The 22,571-nt window shown below is 36.3% G+C and overlaps 1 long non-coding RNA gene across 1 annotated transcript in view; it reads left to right on the forward strand.

Moving 5' to 3' along the window:
* Positions 1-22,571, forward strand: part of LOC136039298 (uncharacterized) — a 64,422-nt gene that overhangs the window by 23,287 nt on the left and 18,564 nt on the right. The window contains exon 2 of the long non-coding RNA XR_010620419.1: positions 1,325-1,403. This is a non-coding gene — a long non-coding RNA (uncharacterized LOC136039298). The remainder of the gene's footprint in view (positions 1-1,324; positions 1,404-22,571) is intronic.

Consider the following 22,571-nt stretch of genomic DNA (forward strand, 5'->3'; position numbering starts at 1 on the left):
ATCATTTTATTTTTTAGACTTTAGTATTGCATACTTTTGAAGGTAATATAACGTTTTTTTTCATATCTAAAGCCAACTGTGATAAAACTTGTATTTTGTGCAATAGAATTTCACAAATATCAAAATGACATTATTTGGCATTATGACATTATTTCATACAGTCCAGTACATAATGACGTTGTGACGATATGCTAGTATTTCATACAGTTCAATGTGAAAATCATATCATAATTGTAAATTTTGGAAATGCTGAGAATAAATATTATTGTGTTTACAAATATATTTATTTTTCTGGGCGTGTGGGGGGGTGCTTAGAAAAAACTTTGAAAAATCTAAAAAAAAAAATTATATGCATTTTTGTTGCATTTCTACAAGTTTGACAATTATTTCAGGGGGGGGGGGTGTTTACCCCCCTCCCCCACTGGATATGGCCTTGATTAGATGACTTCTATGACAATTTTGTTTTAAATTCAATATCCTTGTCCATTTATCTGTTAAAGATGTAATCTACTGCAAGGACAAATAGAAAGGTAATTGTCACTTTGAATTAGCACATGTTGATGTCAGAGGCTTTGATACAGTATTTTGTATCTTCTTATATGTCAACTATTAATGACCTCTGAAAAAATGGCATCAGTCTTTATCTCTGGAAAAAATAACATGGCGTTATACAATGAGTAACTGAAGCAATTATTTTGAATTCACAGATACAATCTTTTAGATATTTTCCACAAGAATAGTCTACAGATTCTTTTGGGTACCCGTTATTCTTTGTTTGCCTTTTAGATGCCCGTTTAGCTAGAAAATTAAAGAGCCTTAGTAACACAAAAAGTTGCAGAAATAAAGTCAAATAATCTTCAAAGTAAAAACTATGGAGCTTTATAGAAAAAAAAAGATATCAAATATTTTTGTTATGCAAAAGACTTTGTCAATAAAAAATGAACAGAAAATAATTTAAAAAGCTTTCCACAAAACATGTTCGTCGAAGAATAGTAAAGAGCCTCATTATGCCAAAAATGAGTAGAAATAAATTCAAACAATTTTCCAAGCGTAAAATTACCGCAAATCACCATCAAGAGATAAATTAAACCCACAACAAACAACAATCAAACAGTTTGTTGTAACAAACTTTTATACATATATATATATATATATATATATATATATATATATATATATATATATATATATATATATATATATATATATATATATATATATATATATATATATTATATATATATTTAAAGTTTATATTTCCCTTTAGGTCAATCATTTAACCTGTGTTGAAAGTCGAAGTTTTAAGAACATATTTTTTTTCTAGATATCGTGTACAAGATGATCTGCATCAAAGAAGAAATACATTCGGAAGACAGGGTTGAAAGCCTTTTATGCTTATCAAGGTATGGAAGCTGTCAAACTAGATTTCTCTGTGAATGGAATGAAATATGTCCCTCCTGTGTATCCTCCAATGGGGATGAAGTGCTTAGTCTCAAAAACTTGTCTATAAATGTCTTAGTCAAAGATAAAAGTTTGTCCCCTGCTATGATGCCTTTATCTTTATGCAATGTTTTGATGCAAGTGGCTCTGGCCAAAGACTGTTCAACTGTTAAGAACCTTTTGAAGAATTGGCCCTCTGAATCTTTTTCTCTGCTAAATATCCTGTCAGATCACAAATTTATGTGCTTTACCCCTGAGAAAAGAAAGCAATTTGCCAAAAAATTACTTGATTCTTTTATGGACCTTATTTTAAAAGGAGAAGAGTGTACTCTCTTGACTTTAGATATAAGAGGTACAGTTATTTCAGATGAAGGGGATAATTTCAGTCTTGAAACATTTTTGAAGAAGTTAAAAGAAATACAAGAATTAGAAAGTAATTCTTTTCGACAGATTTTCTTAGATATAGAAATAAGTGAAAAGTTGTTTAATGAACTCGCTAGTGTCCTGATGTATAACCCAGAGATTAATTCTGAAAGTAACAACACTCTCCAGGTGCATTTGGGTCACCTTCAGTTGTCTGAAGGACCCATGAGACAAGGCCAGGCTATTGAGAGCAACTTTAGAAGGATGATTAGTTTTACTACAAGTAAATTAGAAAGCTTGTATATTTCATCGGAAAACACCTTCTTGAATAATGCTGGTTTAAGGACAATATTGAACGAGCTCAAAATGCCCAAATATCAAAACCTGGTAGCACTTAATTTTGCCAATAATAATCTAGATTTTCAAAGCTGCAAAATGACTGTTGACTTGTTTGCTCAGTGCATTGGTGACTTATCAAAACTAAGATCTATGAATCTTTCTCTAAATCGTGTCTCTGGATGCTTAGAATTTTTTTGTGCAACCTAAGGTATGGATTGCTACATCTAAGGGTTTGGGATTGCAAACTCAATTCAGAAGATCTCGTCTATCTTATGGGATCCATCCATGCTAAGTCTTTGATAGTGCTTGACATCAGTGAAAACTCATTTGAATCCAAAACGCAACTAAACAATTTTATATCTGCCTTTAAGACTCAAATGATTGCAATTGCAGTAGAAACCTTCAGTACAAACCCTTCAGGTGTAATTAATCGTGACTTTGTAGAGCTGGCAAGAACGCTTCAAGATTTTTCTGTTCTTCGTTATTTATCATTTGTTGGCATTGAGATGCCTGTAGAATTGTGTTTGCAAGTAGTCCAAGAATTGTGTTTATGTCAGTCATTAAAGATTGTTGTTTTGTCACCAGCTTATGATCCGGAATACCCCAGTACATTTCGTCGGCAGTTGAGGTCTGCTGTTGAAAGTGTAGTTGAACTACGTAATGGCAGTTTTTCTATTTACTGGATGGACTTTTCTATTTATGATCCGATGATTTATGATCTGGATGATCCGGATGATATTTAATCGTATGATCCGGATGACCCGAGTACATTTTGGGGAACAAAGGAGTTGAGGTCTGCTGTTGAAAGTGTAGTTGAACAACGTAATTGCAGTTTTTCTATTCACTGGAGTTTTCAATGAAATCAAAACTATACTGGCATTTTTTCTATTCTCTGGACTCAAGTGACATCTGGCGATAATTGATTTGGAGAAAACAATTTCTTTTTTAGTAAAAAAAATTGCTTGCCCAGCTCTCATGTTAGAGGTTTGTACTGGGCCATTTAGAGGGGGGAAAGCAAAATGTATATCCTCCAAATACCTAATGAGGGTGAGTCGGCTTGAATAGGAAAAATGGTTGTTGTTTCTTTGCCAAGGCCACCCTTTTAAACTTGCGATAATAAAAACAAAGTTTTAACTTATCATAGAAACCAATTAAGATTTTATATTTTCTGTCAGTTTAATTGTATCTAGGAACACCACTTCCCTCACTAATATAGTCCTAGATTAAGCACTAAGTTCCCCAATTTCGTTGTTTATTTTTCGATTTTGGTGTAAGAATCATATGTTGATGAAAAATAAGTACAAGATAGAATGTTACCAATAAAATCAGAAAGATACCCTTCAAGCTAGGGTTACATCCAGTCATGAGGGTGGGGTACTGCAAATATAATCAATCAAATAGAGTCTCCCTTAAAAGAATGAAATAAGCCATTTTTATGGCACCCATTTTAAAGGGGTAGCCTTGGCACAAGACACCAAACCAGGTGCAGGCTATTTGGTACAAAATACATAGACTCGAGTATCTAAGGGGGTAGTAAAATCTTTTTGTTTTGAAAGTTTCGAATAGCCAAAACACAAAATGCGCATTTGCAGGCCATTTTTTTCAGTTTAATAAATTGTTGACTTTTGACAACCATAGTGCTACTGATATTAGAAGTTTATTGTTAATTTTTTCTGATATTGTTGTTTTTCTAGTTACTAAAGAGAGTGCTAATATTTAGCTAATAACCCAAAAATTTCCATGGTCATTTCCAAATATTCTTGATGTGCTCAGTATTCTGAACAATACAGAGGTGAAATTACTGTATTCACATTGCCAAAATACAGACCCCGTCAAAGGATATGGAAAACTTATAAGAATGGAAACTGGCGCTAGTATAAAAGTCACCAATATCATCTAATGTTTGGTGACTTTTTGTTAGACACAAAATTGCAGCATGCTTGTTTTTTTTTTTTTTTTTTTTTTTTTTTTTTTTTTTTTTTTTTTTTTTTTTTTTTTTTTTTTTTTTTTTTTTTTTTAAGGAGGAGTCTGGCTCCTACTTGTCTGGCTAGCTTACTGTATCTTATACTTTATTTTTAAGCGATAGTGGTCGAGGGGGGGGATAATAGGGGATGTATGGGGGCTGAATGTCACGCAGTTAACTGTAACAAAGATTTTGCTATAGCAATAGCAGTGATAGTTTATTTTAGAATTAGTTGAAAATATGTTTGTAAAAGTATTTGCTGAACTTCAAAGAGACATGAATTGGATGATACCATCCCATTCTATCCTTCTTTTATGTCTGCAACGAAAGGCTGTGTCAAATTTAAAGATTGAAAACTGGCGCTAGTATTTAAAACGTCAATAGCGCCATCTAGCAGTTGGCGATTTTGTGGTATTTTTTAGCTTATCTTAAATAGCTTCATTATTGTTGTTCCAAGCATTTCAAAATGCAGTAGGGTAAAAAAGCAGAATGCTGTCACCAGCTACTGAGAAATTCCAGTCTTAATCTTATTGTATTTCAGATTAATCATGTAATATGTTTTTTTTTATTGTCTACTTTTGTAATGAAGTCGCTATATGTTGCCTCTGTCATGTGGTGGCTCATAGGGTTGGATTTCAGTTTGGTAGTACGGGACCCAGAATTTAAACCCTGCTCTAGCAACAGACCACAGAGCCAACACAAGGACCTTTTGTAGTGTTGTTCAAAGTGTAATAAGTGTCGTTAATCCAGTATATACATACGTTGCCAGACACTATTCAGTAAATGATGCTTGTAGGTTCTAATCTCTACCTCACCGTGTTAAGCCGCTGAGATGCTTGCAAGTTTCTTTTTCTCTGTGGACCCGATGCAATATGCATCTTTTACACATTTTAACAAGGGAAATACTTAAAATGCGGTTTTGGCATAGTTGGATTGATCTTTAATTAGTTATAGGGGACTCGGAATTTGACATCAGCTTCTGTATGGTGTGAAAGTGACCACACTGTTGTTCTTGATCTGAGTAAAGCTGGTTTTGCTTTCTGTATTTGGAATAAATCAGCTTAGTCTCAATGAGATAGACTACTATTCAGGAATATATTAATTAAATATTTAATATATAGAATTTGTTTAGGTTAGCTGTTAAACATAATGCGTTCTGGGTGACCTGCTTTCCGTAATTCTCCGTTGTAGTTTTCATAATTTTGCTACTTAAGTACTATACTTTCATCATATTTTATTATATTTCCTTAGGAATAACCTTACTTCACTTCTTAAATGCGATCACTATACTACATAAGTACTCCGACTTACTGGTGTTTAATTAAATTGAGTGTTCTCGAAAAATTTTTTATGATTTTTGAAGATTACCAGTGACATTATTGAACTGGCAATCTAATGTTTACTTAAACTATAGAATATAAATAATTAGGATTTTCTTAAAAATTGACGTAAATTCTAAAGGCATTCGAGAATTCGTGGAAGGTCTATTACAGTGGGGCCTATAGTATGGCTGGTCATCACCAGGAGCGTCCTGAAATCATTCCGATGGAGAGGAGGGCTCTGCAACACTACCAGAGACTTTATAGGTCTTGGGCAAACCTCTATGTTAGGTTCCTTGAGGAATATTCGGGTAAACACAATTCTGTACTCGTTGATGCAATTATTTTTGCCAACTTTTTGTTTATGTGTCGCTGTTTTGTTTAAATTGGACGCTGGTCAAAAATTTGATTGAAAACTATTGGTGGAAAAATTTAAACATATGAAATTGTTTCTTCTAAAGAATCATTTTCTTTGTACTTTATTTTTATGAGACGTGTATGCTATTTTCTTGCTTTTAAATAAATCAGGCAGTTTATGTGATATTTGTGTTCTTTCCGGTGTAGAACGTAACGTAGAACAAAACTTGAGACAATATAAATTCTGCTTAGTCTATATACTGTATCAAGGAGAAACACTTCGCTTGAGGCTCTTAGAATATGTTATAACCCTTGTACATAATCCAGAATTAAAGGTAAAAGTACTCTTCATTTACTCTTGTGTGACATGAACGCATGGTCTTGCTGGGTATGGGAATGCTGTTTATGGTCCTTGCTGAAGGATAATGATATTACCATCTTTTCATATTCAGATATCTATTATTTCACCAAAAAAAAAAAAAAAAAAAAAAAAAATTCTTCCTTACCTTTTTCTTTAGCTGTTCAGAGTTGTTTACCATCTTTTTTAATTTTGCGTGTATCATAGATACTAAGAACGACAACCATTCCTGGGAAGAAATTGATGTAATATATGCTGTTGAAGTGTTTTCATAAATATGACTCCAATGATATGAACTTTTTTTTCCAAAATTAAGGCTCTAAACAAATTTTGTCCGACTCGTGACCTATCTAGATCTTTTTTTTAAACAAGAAAATCCCAGGTGCCCAGGGGTGGTTCTCAAGAGAAAATGTATGAATATAGGCATTCAATTTCCCTGAGAATCTCACGTTGGTATTGATGAAATACCAAAGATGAAAGATTATGGTAAGGATGAAAGTTTCATCATTTTAACCATAGCCATAGTAGATGTGTTATAGTAGCAGCTGTCATGATAATAGTATTATGCATATGGTGCCTTTTGGTTGGTTTAACAATCCCACCAACATGCCCTGAAAGTTTCAACTTTATGTTGCTCCTAAAATACTGCTGAGATATTATGCACAGAGTGCCGTTTGGTTAGTTCAAAATCTCTTTTAGCACGCGCTGAAAGTTTCACCTTGATTTTCTAAGTCGTTTCTGAAACATTGCTGCTATCCTCTTTTTACAGCCTGCATGTACATGCTGTGTTTGATGTAGTTCAGCACCAACTCGACATTCTCTGAAAGTTTTACCTTAATGCTCTTAGTCTTGAAAGCAATAGTAGTATGGTAGCCGATGTATTAGCAGTAGTAGTAGTATCTGTTATAGTAGTAGTAGCAGGAATAGTTGTTGTAGTAGTAGCTGTTGTTGTTTTAGTAGTACTACGCATATGTTGCCTTTTGTTTAGTTCATCATTCCTGGAATTTCTAACTTAATACACTAATCTGTTCTTGAGATATGCCCTTTTGACAATCTACATGCACACAGTGAGTTTTCATTTAGTAGGCTACAACGTTCCCTAAGAGCTGTACCTTAATAATCTTAGCCTCTTTTGAAACCCAGGATCAAAAATGTCACCCTTTCCCATTAACATCTATATGTAAAGAATTGACAATTCCACAACTTATAGTCCTCGCTCGAGGGGCTACCAGGGGTCCAGTCATCCTCAGAGGCATATTTATTGGACCTTTCCAATATGCTGAACAAAATGGCTATCTCAAAATTTTTGTCAGATGGCTTCGTGGAGAGATTAGCAAAAAGGGACTTGGGTGGAGGGTTGTCTGCCCTTCAATGTGACGACTCCATCCACACGAAGAGCCTTGGTGAAAATAAAAATATCGCTGCCAATGATATATACTTAATGCGAATTGCTTTTGAATGTGAACATTGAAATATTAGAAACAGTTGTCATAACTGGAGGCTTCTTGTGAAATAGAATAGGATATTCAGTGTTAAGGAACGAGATATATATTTATGTTATTCATAAATAGTTAGTGAGATTGAGGTATAGATAGGTATTTAATGGTTTCAAGCAGCAACAGCAACATATCCATCTTTCTATCTATCTATTTATATTTCTAATCGGTGGCCTTAAAAACCCTTAAATAACAGCTTTGCTGGAAATCAAACACCATCTACGGAATAAGTGCTAAAAGTGTTTTCGCATCTGCAGCTAGGCCTTGACCCCTGGCCCAAACAGGACTGGGTTTACAGAAAAAAAGATCAAAGCTACAGCCCATAAGCTAAAGAAAAACAAAGAACCAGGAATATCTGACTCGACATTATAGACCCTGAAGATTGGTGGTTTGCCCACGATCTTCGAACTACAAAGGCTGTTCACTATTCTTTGGAACTCTAAGATGATCTAGTGAGACTGGACAACAGGCTCATTTGCGACACCCTACAACAGGAACGGAAGAAAGCAGACTATAGCAGCCATTGTAGCTTAACTTCATTCTCTGCACCAAGCCAACTCTACATCTCACTGCTCATCCCACAATCCTCTCCGTGACCCCAGCAATCGGAGTTCTTGTCGAGCCAGTCCACTAGTAAGCAGATCCATACAATGAAGTAGCAAGTAAAGAAGAAGCACATACAAACAGCTCAAACAATACTGAAGGTAATGTCATTGTAAATGAACAGTCCTTTTCACGTTCCAAATCTAGAAATGGCGTCTAGCAAAGTTAAAGGTTTTAAAAGTTGAATTTAAAAAAGGGAATAGTTGTGGGACAAGTCAAAGTCATGGCCAATTGTAGAAATAAGCCAAGACAGATTGTCCAATTTAGTGGGCAACCCAGCCAAGGTTAACTTGACCTCTCAACAAAGCACTGCTGGTGCAGCCGTCTGGTATTGGTTTTCTTGAAGGAAATTTGCCGGAAATTGACTTTGTTGATAATTTGGTACTGGCATGTGAAAGTGTCGGTGAGGTCGAAACTCCACTGGAAATGCTGGTGTCTGCTGCAAAAAAGCTTGGTTTAAAAATAAACTCGTATAAGACTAAAATAATTCCAGTTAACATTCCATTATCAAACCGCCCAGACATATATATAAGTATGGCCATAATAATGTCAAGACAGTCAAGTAGCTCGTCTAATTGACTATCTTGTCGTTAAGCTGTCGGCTCAAATGGAAATTATTTTTTTTTCAAACCAGGTTTTTTGAGGTAAGTAAAGAGTGAAGTTGAAACTTAAAACGAACAAAATTATTGCCTCCCAGTCTATCCAACATGTATCAATAAAACTAGTACCAAAACTTAATTCCATATGTTTGTAGAATTATAGAAAACTAGCGCTTCACTGAAAACATAAAAACCAAGCATAAAAAGTAAGAATTTGGATTTATTGGTTAGATGCGAGTACGTCGCCTGATAGCAATAAACTAATCTATAAAGCTTTTTATAGTCTTACACCAGCTGTGATATCAGTAACTCAGTATACAATTAAAAACATAAGCGTAAAAATACATACTTTTTTAATATTCGCAGCATATAGCATATGTCACTGAACAGCATATAGAAATATTGGATTGATTTATAAGGTAACATTTTGGTCTCACCAGCTATAATTTTGTTTTTAATAAAAACAAAATTGAAAAACTAAAGATGCCTATAACTGTTAGATTATTAATTTGAAATTATGCTCCCCTAAAATATCTGCGTCTACGGCCAGTGCCCCTCTGTCCCTCCCTTAAAACCGCCTCTGTGAATCCTATTCTAATCTATGACCATGACAGCTATTATACGTTTATTTTAGCACTAACAAGTTGGGAGATTTTTTATGAATCCTTATCTTTGATAGTATAATTAAAAAATAATTTCTCAGATCTCACAGGCTAATCATGATAAAACGAAACAATTGTAAAGAAGAGAGAAACGAGGATAATAACCACCAGTTGTTTTTCCATTGGCCATTATTACTCCCGTTTCTCTCTTCTTTACAATCGTTTTTGGAGCAATTCATTTATCTATTCTAATACTTATTGAGGCAGATGATATTCGGTTGAGGTTTGACCTGAATCTTAATTTTAGTTGTGCTCATTTTATATTCAATTTCTGTTTGTTTTAGTTTTTACTGGAGTGATTATAAAAAAAAATTCCTTGTTAACTTCTTTTTCATTCATTCTGGGGTTCGTATTGGCCTTGACATAAGCAGCCCCAAAGAGACAAGATCATTGGATTTATTAGCCATGGTGAATTAAACTTTTTCTCATGAAATTAAACATCTTACCTTTCATCTACCATACATCTTTACCTTGGTGGGGGCGCTTCGCGCTACCATATATATATATATATATATATATATATATATATATATATATATATATATATATATATATATATATATATATATATATATATATATATATATATATGTATATATACATATATATATATATATCTATCTATCTATCTATCTTTCTTCTATCTATCTATATATATAAAAATAAGTTGTTTGTTTGTGCGTGTGTTGACTGAGGTCATGTTTTTGTGTCGACTGACGTCATTATAAGGATTGAGCATTATGCCCTCATGAAGTTGTTTGTCGACTCACGTCATATTTGTCGACTGACGAAATTACAGACCGGGACACCGGGACACAAATGACGACCGGGCCTCAGGGTACATAAATGACGACCGGGACACTCAAAGGGAAATTACAGACTGGGACATCGGGACACAGGGAATATAAATGACGACTGGGACAGAGGGACACAACTACAACGGGGACGCCGGGGGGCACAGGGGGGATATATAAATGACGACCGGGACACAGGGAATGTTCGATTAGCAATCACTATCAACAAAGCTCAAGGGCAATCATTAGAATAATGAGGTATAGATCTGAATACGGATTGTTTTTCCCATGGACAATTATATGTTGCATGTTCAAGAGTTGGTAAATTAGACAATCTATTTATATGCACAGACAACGGGACAGTGAAGAATGTTGTATATTCGCAAGATGTAAGTATATAAGGCTTTGTATATGACGTCTTTATAAGATGACACTAAAGACCGGGATACCGGGATACAAATGCCGACCGATGACGACCGGGACAATCAAAGAGAAATTACAGACCGGGACACAAATGACGACCAGGTCACAAATGACGACCGGAACACCGGGACAGAGGGAGTATAAATGACGACCGGGGCACTCAAAGAGAAATTACAGACTTGGACACCGGGACACAAATGACGACCGGGACACAGGGAATATAAATGACGACAGGGACACAACTACAATGGGGACGCCGAGGGCACAGGGGGGATACATAAATGATGACGGGGACACAGGAAATGTTTGATTAGCAATCACCATCAACACAGCTCAAGGGAAATCATGAGAATAATGAGGTATATATCTGAATACGGATTGTTTTTCCCCCATGCATGGCAAAAGGAAGGTGCACAAAGCAATATCCTCGACTTTTATTACCCAACACAATTACTGGCAATGATGGTTACCTACAATATAGAAGAAGATCTACTCAAAATGGCGGTAAAACAGAAATAATAAAGAAGCAGGACGGTACCACCATCGAAGTAGATAATCAGTGGGTTGTTCCATATTCACCTTTATTGTGAAAAAAATTTAATGAACACATAAACGTTGAATACTGTAACTCCGTAAAGGCAATCAGAAACATATGTAAATACGTCACCAAAGGCAGTGACATGGCAGTTTTTGGCTTGCAGTCCGAAATCAATGATATCGATGAAATCGTACAATATCAGGCTGGAAGATACATTAGCAGTAATGAAGCTGTATGGCGAATTCTTTCATTTCCGATACATGAACTAAGTCCATCTGTTGTTTACTTAGCAGTACATTTAAAGAATGGACAATGTGTTTATTTGTGAAGTGCCTTCGTATTACACGTGGAATGCTAAAAATAAAGTATTTGAAGGTCGAAAACAGGGTAAGTCTGTCGACGGCCAACCTACCATCTTCAAAGATCAAGGAGGCACACTCGTGCCTCTTTAAAGAGGCGAACCACGACAATGTTAAGCGATCTTCGGTTCCAGTGGTCGCAGAGGGATGGGGAGGGATGCATTTCGTAGCCCGAGCTCCAACTAAGAAACCTGCCAAATTTCATCCCCCTCCGACTTTTCCTTCATGGGGAAAATCTGGCCGAAAATTTCGACCCCCCAACCCCACCCCCCTTTAACGTTGTCCGATCGGGCACACGTTAAGTTAAGGTCCCCTATCATCACAAGTTAAGGTCCCCTAGGGCCCAGAAGCTTATCCGCGAAATTTCAGCTCGATCTGATAACTCCTTCCCTGTTTTCCAGAAACCACGCATAGCCACTTAATGTTCATGTTCTCCTTTTGTTTTGTTTTTTTCGCCACGCCTACAGGTCACAGCTGACATCGGATCTGGGTGTACGAAGACTCATTCGACGCGGATTTCTCCGAGTAATTTTCCTGGAAAGTTTCGTCGGAAAATCTTAACCCCCCAATTTTCGAGCTTAGAAAAACCCCATTTCCCCACAAGAGCCCATGTTAAGTTTTCTTTTGTTAAAAGTTACAAATTTCAACTTCAAGTACATCAAAATGATCAGCTCGACATGGTGAGACTGACTGAAAGCTTCAAAAAATTCTGTCTTAATCCGTAAAATTTTTATTTGAGAAAAATGACAGAAACCCTTTTTTTTCTGCCACGCCTACAGGTCACAGCCGACATCGGATCTGGGTGTACGAAGACTCATTCGACGCGGAATTCTCCGAGTAATTTTCCTGGAAAGTTTCGTCGGAAAATCTTAACCCCCCGATTGCAGGAATTAGGAGAGGCAATACATGGTGGATGTATTAAATTACATCCACCATGGATTGTAGAACAACGTACAGAAATAATATGAAAAAACTTCGTTTTCTTAAAAAGTTAAAGAGGCTGTGTCCCAAAGTCGAACCTTAAAACGTACAGGAATTAGGAGAGGCGATTGGGGGCCGCCGCCCCCCAAACCCCCGCTTTTAAAGACTCCTTTGTACAGGTTTTTTGTTGTTAATTCACCCAACATGCTAAGAGGGACCCTAACCCCCCGCTCTTGGCTTCGGAAAGGCCCTCTTTTAATTAACAAAAAATTGAAATGAATGAATAATGGAATAACTTCGAAAAATGTTAAACACAACAGGACAGGAGAACCATTGCGCCGAAACTAGTAATTAGTAACAATGAAGTTGACCACTCCATTTACATTTTAACATAATTATTGAAACTGTTTCCCAGACACAGAGCACACAAGCTAAGAGCTGGGGGTGGGGTAGCAAACAAAAACCTGTTTTGTATTCTTTGTTAATTAAAAGAGGGCCTTTCCGAAGCCAACGAAAAACCTGTACAAAAGAGTCTTTAAAAGCGGGGGGTTTGGGGGGCGGCAGCCCCCCAATTGCCTCTCGTAATTCCTGTACGTTTTAAGGTTCGACTTTGGGACGCAGCCTCTTTAACTCTTTAAGAAAACGAAGTTTTTTTCGTATTATACCACGATAGGAAGACTACATCATTCACCCCAATCAGCATGAATGCTTCTTCTCCTGCTTTTGGTGAATGTACCCGGTCCGACGTCCTTTGAGTATTTGAGAACCGTAAGCGGTATTATACATGACACTTGCCGTAGTGCATGCCAAGTTCTGAATTTATTGGAGAATGACTAACACTGGGATAACTGCATCAATGACGCGTGCGAAACGTCAACTCCAAGTCAAATGCGTGCATTGTTTGGAATCATACTAACAACTTGCTCTCCTTCAGCTCCTACAGAGTTATTGGAAAAATATAGAATGGCCGAGGATATACTCCATCGAAAACGCCTAGAGACGTCAGATATGACTTTTGATTTTACATCAGAAATTTATAACTACACTTTAGTTATTATTGAAGATTTGTGTGTATGTATGGCAAACAAACCTCTTCAGGGTTTGGGAATGCCTTTACCTAATTGTAACGCTGCTGTTTCAACATGTATAGAATTGGATCGTGAACAAAGTTACAGCACGAGTGATCTATTGTCGTATGTAAAAAATAACATTTCTAAGTTAATGTCTCAGCAAAAGGACATTTATGATAAGATAGTGCACTGTGTCGATAACAACGGTGGAGAAATCTTCTTTTGGATGTGCCAGGAGGTACTGGTAAAACATTTGTGATAAAATTGATTCTGGCATCAATTCGATCAAAAAATGACATAGCGTTGGCAATTGCGTCATCCGGAATAGCCGCAACGTTGCTGCCTGGTAGAAGAACTGCTCATTCCGCTTTGAAATTGCCTCTGAATTTTCATTCTACAGAAACTCCCACGTGCAATATTTCCAAATCATCTGGGATGGGTTAAGTATTGCAGCAATGCAAACTTATTATTTGGGACGAGTGCACAATGGCACACAAATAAATCGCTCGAGGCTCTGGATCAATCCTTCAGAGATTTGCGAGGGAATTCGAAACCCTTTGGCAGCACATTAATATTGCTTGCGGGAGATTTCAGGCAAACATTACCTATAATACCTAGATCAACCCCTGCAGACGAAATGAATGCTTGCCTGAAAAATTCTAATTTATGGTCACACGTAAAGACATTAAAATTAACTTCAAATATGCGTGTCCGAGTGCAAAACGATGACTCTGGTCAAACAATTTCAGATCAATTGCTGGCAATTGGAAACGGAAAGCTCCCAGTAGACTCAATTTCAGGACGTATACAACTGCCTGCTGAATTCTGTAATTTAGTGACGTCCAAAAATGAATTGGTTGTAAAAGTATTTCCGAATATTCTAACCAATTATAAAAATCATAAATGGCTAAAAGACCGAGCGATTCTGGCAGCCAAGAATAAAGACGTCCACGAAATCAACAATATTGTTTTAACCAAGATTCGAGACCAGGCAGTCCTTTACAAGTCAGTCGACACAGTTCTGGAACCAAATGAGGTGGTTAATTATCTATCTGAATTTTTAAATTCCCTGGATCTCCCAGGGTTTTCCACCACACGTCCTACAACTAAAAATAGACGGACCAATAATATTGTTACGAAATATCAACCCTCCAAAGCTTTGCAATGGCACACGACTTGCCGTAAAAAAACAATGAAAAACGTAATAGAGGCAACGATCTTGACAGGGCCTTTTGAGGGTGAGGCTGTTCTTATTCCTCGCATTCCCTTGATGCCAACGGATCGACCTTTTCAATTTAAAAGATTGCAATTTTCAAGTCGATTAGCATTTGCAATCACCATCAACAAAGCTCAAGGGCAATCATTAGAAAAATGCGGTATAGATCTTAATACAGATTATTTTTCCCATGGACAATTGTACGTCGCATGTTCGAGGGTCGGTAAACCTGACAGCCTATTTATATGCACTGATAATGGGACAGCAAAGAATTTTGTCTATTCGCAAGTTTTACGTAGTTAAAAACATATACCTACAACACCTAGTTTGTAGGGAGCGCTTCGCGCCAAGCCCCCCCGCGCGCGTAAGTCGTTACGTGCCATATTAGTTACGCGCCCTTTTAGTTGTGTCCCTGTGTCCCACCTGTGATATATATATATATATATATATATATATATATATATATATATATATATATATATATATATATATATATATATATATATATATATATATTTTTAACTACGTGAAACTTGTGAATATACAACATTCTTGGCTGTCCCATTGTCTGTGCATATAAATAGATTGTCAGGTTTACCGACTCTTGAATATGCAACATATAATTGTCCATGGGAAAACAATCTGTATTCAGATCTATACCTCATTATTCTAATGATTGCCCTTGAGCTTTGTTGATGGTGGTTGCTAATCGAACATTCCCTGTGTCCCCATCGTCATTTATATATCCCCCTGTGCCCCCCGGGTCCCCGTTGTTGTTTCCCTGTGTCCCGGTCGCCATTTCTGTTCCGGTGTCCCAGTCTGTAATTTCTCTTTGAGTGTCGCGGTCGTCATTTATATTCCCTGTGTTCCGGTGTCCCGGGATATATATATATATATATATATATATATATATATATATATATATATATATATATATATATAATGAAAAGAGAAATCACCAATGCAACAGCAAAAAAAAAAAAAAAAAAAAAAAAAAAAAAAAAAAAAAAAAAAAAAAAGAGAGAGACAGAAGGAGAAAAGGAATGATTAATATAGACCAGCACTTGAATGAGGCCTTAACCCTACTCATCCATGCAATCACATAGGTCAAACAGCATAGCCACACACAATCAACCATAAAGAATAATCCATGGACAGGCAGTCATGTCGTCAATAAGTATAAGTCGTCATTTACCAAACAATAGAGAAAATAATATAGACAAATAATTCAGAGGCAACACCCAACATAAGGGCTTATCAGGAGAATACACTGGCATATATAGGGTTTCGCCACTCTAAATTCTCTACCCAGCACAGTTTTGTGGCTACCACAGAATATTCATGGCATCCCCGCGTCAGGTATCACCCCCAAAATATATGCCTATGAACGAAAAAAAACCCAGCAAATGTAAAACAACCAAGTAAAACCAAAACAAGCTTATCCTGTTAATATATCCCTCCCTTTAGCAACAATAGGTAAACTAAATATTATAAATTTTACCAAATCACAAATATTAACACATTGCTAAAAACCTGAATGAACTAAACAATTATAGAATTCATCTTTACCATGTGGCTAATTTTTAAGAAAATCCGCTCAATTAGAAACACAATTCAAAATAAATGGCGCTGCGACAACATTTCTCGAACCTCCGAAATTAGCTGAAAATTTCTTTCAGTATTTCTAGATAACTCTTTTGATATTTATTTAAAAGTACGTTATAATGAAAACTAAATTTTTTAAATTGCCAAGTTAATTTATTTGCAGAAAAACCTCTTGATATCAATTTTTGGCTTAAGATTTTACATCTATTTTTAAAATCAATATAATTACTACAAATCCTTGCATAACGAAGTAACTGTGAGAAAAACGCTGAATATGTGATATTTGAGTGTATATTACTTTCAGGGAATGGGAAACTAATCACTTCAAAATCAAAATCATCCGTTTTATTATACATTTTAAAACTTAATTTATTATCATCACAAATATTAATATTTAAATCTAAGAAATGATCTTCATGACCAGCGCCATGACTAGGTTCAAGAATAAGCTCTGATGGATATATATTTTTAGAAATATCAATGAAATCCTTACAATTTAAGACCAAAATATCATCTAAATATCTTTTATTATTTGACAAAGCATGTTTTAAATTAATTGGATTATTCTTATCCATCATATATTTATATTCTAGTTGACTTAAAAACAAGTCAGCTATAAATGGGCTGGCATTCCCCCCCCCCCCATGGGAATTCCCACAATTTGCTTGTACAAATCATCCCAAAATCTTATATAAGTATTGTATAAAACAAATTCCAATAACTCAAAAATCATATCCAAGCTGTAACATCTCAAGTTAACTGTAGTATTAAAGCAATTAGTCCATATAGCTGTTTTATTATAAATATCTATTTTTAAGAACCTTTTACTAGATAAGAGGAAAGATTTCTTGATATCAGTTTTTAAATTATCAAACACTACATTAAGTGATAAATTAGTATACATTGTCGCAAAATCGAAAGACTCAATTCTTTTAGCTGAAACCATTGTTAAAGAATATCACCTGCAGTGAATTATTAACACTCCAATATGGATTAAAATTCGAAAATTTTTTAATACCATAACAATAGGTTTTAAGTTTATTTACAATTCCCTTTAAAATTAAAGAAAGGTCAGTAGCAGCAATCCGGGTTGGACATTTAGCTGCTCCAGCAATAAACCGTGGTTTAGGGGGATTCTTATGAAATTTTTCAGTCCAGTATAGGAAAGGGAACTTTTTAACATTTATTTTAATATTAAAATTTTTAAAAAGTATTTCTTCAGTCTTTTCAATTAAATTCTCATCCTCTATATTTACCTGTTCGTAAACATTAGTTGTGCATAACTCCCTTTTTAAGATATCACAGTACAGCTTCTGACAAATTATGGCAAAATTATTATTAGCTTTATCCACTGGCACAATTACAAATTCATTCTTTAGATTAGCAATTGCTTGTTTAATCTTCAAATTATAAAATAATGATTTAGTGTTACTATTTTTTAAGTTAGAATATATTTTATTTCTTATTCTACTAATAATTAAATTCTTCCAACTTTGAAAACTCTCTTTATTTTTATTCTCTTTCTTACACCACTTATCAATAAATAAATCAAAATCATTTTCCAAGCCATCAAGAACACTCGATGGTTTCAGATGATGAGAAAGACGGAAATTAGCCCCTTTATTCATTATAATTTGAAGATCATCTTGCTTTATTATTGACAAGTCCCCTGTTATAACATGTTTGTAAGTAGGATTTACAAATGGGCCAAGTTGCCCATATATATATATATATATATATATATATATATATATATATATATATATATATATATATATATATATATATATATCTTCTATATATAAAAATAAGTTGTTTGTCTGTCTGTTTACTGACGTCATGTTTGTGTGTCGACTGAGGTCATTATAAGGATTGAGCATTATGCCGTAATGAAGTTGTTTGTTGACTCACTTCATGTTTGTCGACTGACGAAATTACTGACCGGGACACAGGGAATATAAATGACTACCGGGACACTCAAAGGGACACATCATTAGAATCCGACGCAGGGACCTTAGTAGTCAAGAAGCGTCGTTAATCCGATACAATACAATACAATACACATCATTAGAATAATGAGGTATAGATCTGAATACGGATTGTTTTTCCCATAGATAATTATATGTTGCATGTTCAAGAGTCGGTAAACCTGAAAATCTATTTATATGTACAGACAATGGGACAGCGAAGAATGTTGTATATTCGCAAGTTTTACGTAGTTAAAAACATATATCTTCTATATATATATCTATATATATAAAAATAAGTTGTCTGTCTGTCTGTGGATCAGGTGACGTCATGTTTCTGTGTCGGCTGACGTCATGAAATTAGTTGTCGTCATTTTTGCTTTGACGGTGACGTCATTCAAGATATTTAAGACATATGTTCACGTAGAAATCTATTAATGTTTAAGTTTACAATGACTGATGAACTTACCATGGCAAAAGCCGATGAAGATGCTCAAAGAGTCTATGCCAAAAAACTTGCTGCTGATAGAGAAAGTCAGAAAAGAAAGCGTGCCGAGGAACTACCAGAGCAACGCGAAAGCAGACTTGCTGCTAAAAGAGAAAGTGAAAAAAGAAGGCGTGCCGAGGAATCAAAAGAACAGCAGGGAAACAGGCTTGAGGCTAAAGAACGCAAAACCGCGCAGTTAGATGAAAATCCACCTGGACAGCGAGAGTCAAAACATATCAAAACTGAAAATGATAGCGATGATGATTGGGTTTGGGATTTTGACTTGGATAAGGTCATCAATGCCCACCAGATTTAAGTTAAAAAAACAAAGGTTCGTCGATATGTACTTCATAGTGACGCTGAAAAATAAAGAAGAAAAAGAAAACTGAAAAAAGAAAAATGGTAAAAAACTAAAAAAAAACTAAAAAGAAAATACACTCAAAGAGAAATTACAGACGGGGACACAAATGACGACCGAGACAGAGGGAATATAAGTGACGACCGGGAACCTCAAAGAGAAATTACAGACTGGGACACCCGGACACAAATCACGACCGGGACACAGGGAATACAAATGACGACCGGGACACAGGGACACAACTACAACGGGGACGCCGGGGGCACAGGCGGGATATATAAATGACGACCGGGACACAGGGATTGTTCGAATAGAAATTACAGACCGGGACACCGGGACACAAATGACGACCGGGACACCGGGACACAGGGAATATAAATCACGACCGGGACACTCAAAGAGAAATTACAAACAGGGACACCGGGACACAAATGACGACCGGGACACAGGGAATATAAATGACGACCGGGACACAGGGACACATCATTAGAATAATGAGGTATAGATCTGAATACGGATTGTTTTTCCCATGGACAATTATATGTTGCATGTTCAAGAGTCAGTAAACCTGACAATCTATTTATATGCACAGACAATGGGACAGCGAAGAATGTTGTATATTCGCATGTTTTACGTAGTTAAAAACATATATTTATATCTATCTCTATTCACAAGTGGGACACAGGGACACAACTACAATGGCGCGTAACTAATATGGCGCGTAACGACTTACGCGCGCGGGGGGGCTTGGGGGGGCGCGAAGCGCCCCACCAACTAGGTGTTGGGGTGGCGCGAAGCGCCACCCCAACAGTTAGTATATATATATAAATAAGTTGTCTGTGTGTGTGTCGAGTGACGTCATGTTTATGTGTCGACTGACGTCATGTTTGTCGACTGACGTCATTATAAGGATTGAGCTGTATGCGTCGTGAAGTTGTTTGTTGACTGACGTCATGTTTGTCAACTGATGAAATTACATACCGGGACACCGGGACACAAATGACGACCGCGACACAGGGAACATAAATGACGACCGGGAACCTCCAAAAGAAATTACAGACTGGGACACCCGGACACAAATCACGACCGGGACACAGGGAATATAAATGACGACCGGGACATAGGGACACAACTACAACGGAGACGCCGGGGGCACAGGCGGGATAAATAAATGACGACCGGGACACAGGGATTGTTTCCAATATAAATTATAGACCGGGACAAAAATGACGACCGGGACACCGGGACACAGGGAATATAAATGGCGACCGGGACACTCAAAGAGAAATTACAAACTGGGATACCGGGACACAAATGACGACCGGGACACAGGGAATATAAATGACGACCGGGACAAAGGGACACATCATTAGAATAATGAGGTATAGATCTGAATACGGATTGTTTTTCCCATGGACAATTATATGTTGCATGTTCAAGACTCAGTAAACCTGACAATCTATTTATATGCACAGACAATGGGACAGCGAAGAATGTTGTATATTCGCATGTTTTACGTAGTTAAAAACATATATATATATATATATATATATATATATATATATATATATATATATATATATATATATATATATATATATATATATATATATATATATATATCTATTCACAGGTGGGACACAGGGACACAACTACAATGGCGTGTAACTAATATGGCGCGTAACGACTTACGCGCGCGGGGGGGCTTGGGGGGGCACGAAGTGCCCCCACCAACTAGCTGTTGGGGTGGGGCGAAGCCCCACCCAAACAACCAGTCTATCTATATATATATATAAATAAGTTGTGTGTCTGTTATGTCTGTTACACTATGTCTGTTACGCCAGATTATATTTTCTACTAGCTGTTGGGGTGGTGCTTCGCGCCACCCCAACACCTAGTTGGTGGGGGCGCTTCGTGCCAACAACCCCCCCCAAGCCCCCCGCGCGCGTAAGTCATTACGCGCCATATTAGTTACGCGCCATTGTAGTTGTGTCCCTGTGTACCACCTATGCATATAGATAGATTTATATATGTGTTTTGAACTACGTAAAACTTGCAAATATACAACATTCTTGGCTTTCCCATTGTCTGTGCATATACAAAGACTTATGTACTAATAATGCCGTCATATGCAAACGCTCTTTTTACAAACAAACAAACATGCATATACACATCTCGTTTTTATATAGATCGATAGATAGATAGATACAATACAAATTAACTGCGTAAAACTTGCGAATATACAACATTCTTCGCTGTCCAATTGTCGCTGCATATAAATAGATTGTCAGGTTTACCGACCCTCGAACATGCAACGTACAATTGTCCATGGGAAAAACAATCAGTATTAAGATCTATACCACATTTTCTAATGATTGACCTTGAGCTTTGTTGATGGTGATTGCAAATGCTAATCGAATTGGGAGTTGTATTCTTTTAAATTGAAAAGGCATATCCGTTGAAATCATGGGAATGTGAGGAATAAGAACAGCCTCACCCTCAAAAGGCCCTGTCAAGATTGTGGCCTCTATTACGTTTTCCATTGTTTTTTTACGGCAACTCGCGTGCCATTGCAAAGCTTTGGTGGGTTGATATTTCTTAACAGTACTATTGGTACGCCTATTTTTAGTTGTAGCATGTGTGGTGGAAACCCTGAAAGATCCACGGAATTTAAAAATTCAGATGGATAATTAACCACCTCATTTGGTTCCAAAACTGTTTCGACTGACTTGTAAAGGACTGCCTTGTCTCGAATCTTGGTCAAAATAATATTGTTGATTTCGTGGACGTCTATATTTTTGGGTGCAAGAATCGCTCTTTCATTTAGCCATTTATTATTTTTGTAATTGTTTAAAATATTTGGAAATACTTTTTCAATCAATTCATTTTTGGACGTCACTATATTACTGAATTCAGAAGGTAGCTGTGTACGTCCTTAAATTGAGTCTACTGGGAGCTTTCCGTTTCCAATTGCCAGCAATTGATCTGAAAATGTTTGACCAGAGTCATCGTTTTGCAATCGGACACGCATATTTGTAGTTAATTTTAATGTTTTTACGTGTGCCCATAAATTAGAATTTTTCAGGCAAGCATTCATTTCGTCTGCAGGGGCTGATCTAGGTATTATAGGTAATGTTTGCCTGAAATCTCCCGCAAGCAATATTAATGTGCTGCCAAAGGGTTTCGAATTCCCTCGCAAATCTTTCCAACATTGATCCAGAACCTCGAGTGATTTTTTGTTTGCCATTGTGCACTCGTCCCAAATAATAAGTTTGCATTGCTGCAATACTGAACCCATCCCAGATGATTTGGAAATATTGCACGTGGGAGTTTC

This window comes from Artemia franciscana, chromosome 19 (assembly GCF_032884065.1).
Source record: "Artemia franciscana chromosome 19, ASM3288406v1, whole genome shotgun sequence".
NCBI lineage: Eukaryota > Metazoa > Arthropoda > Branchiopoda > Anostraca > Artemiidae > Artemia > Artemia franciscana.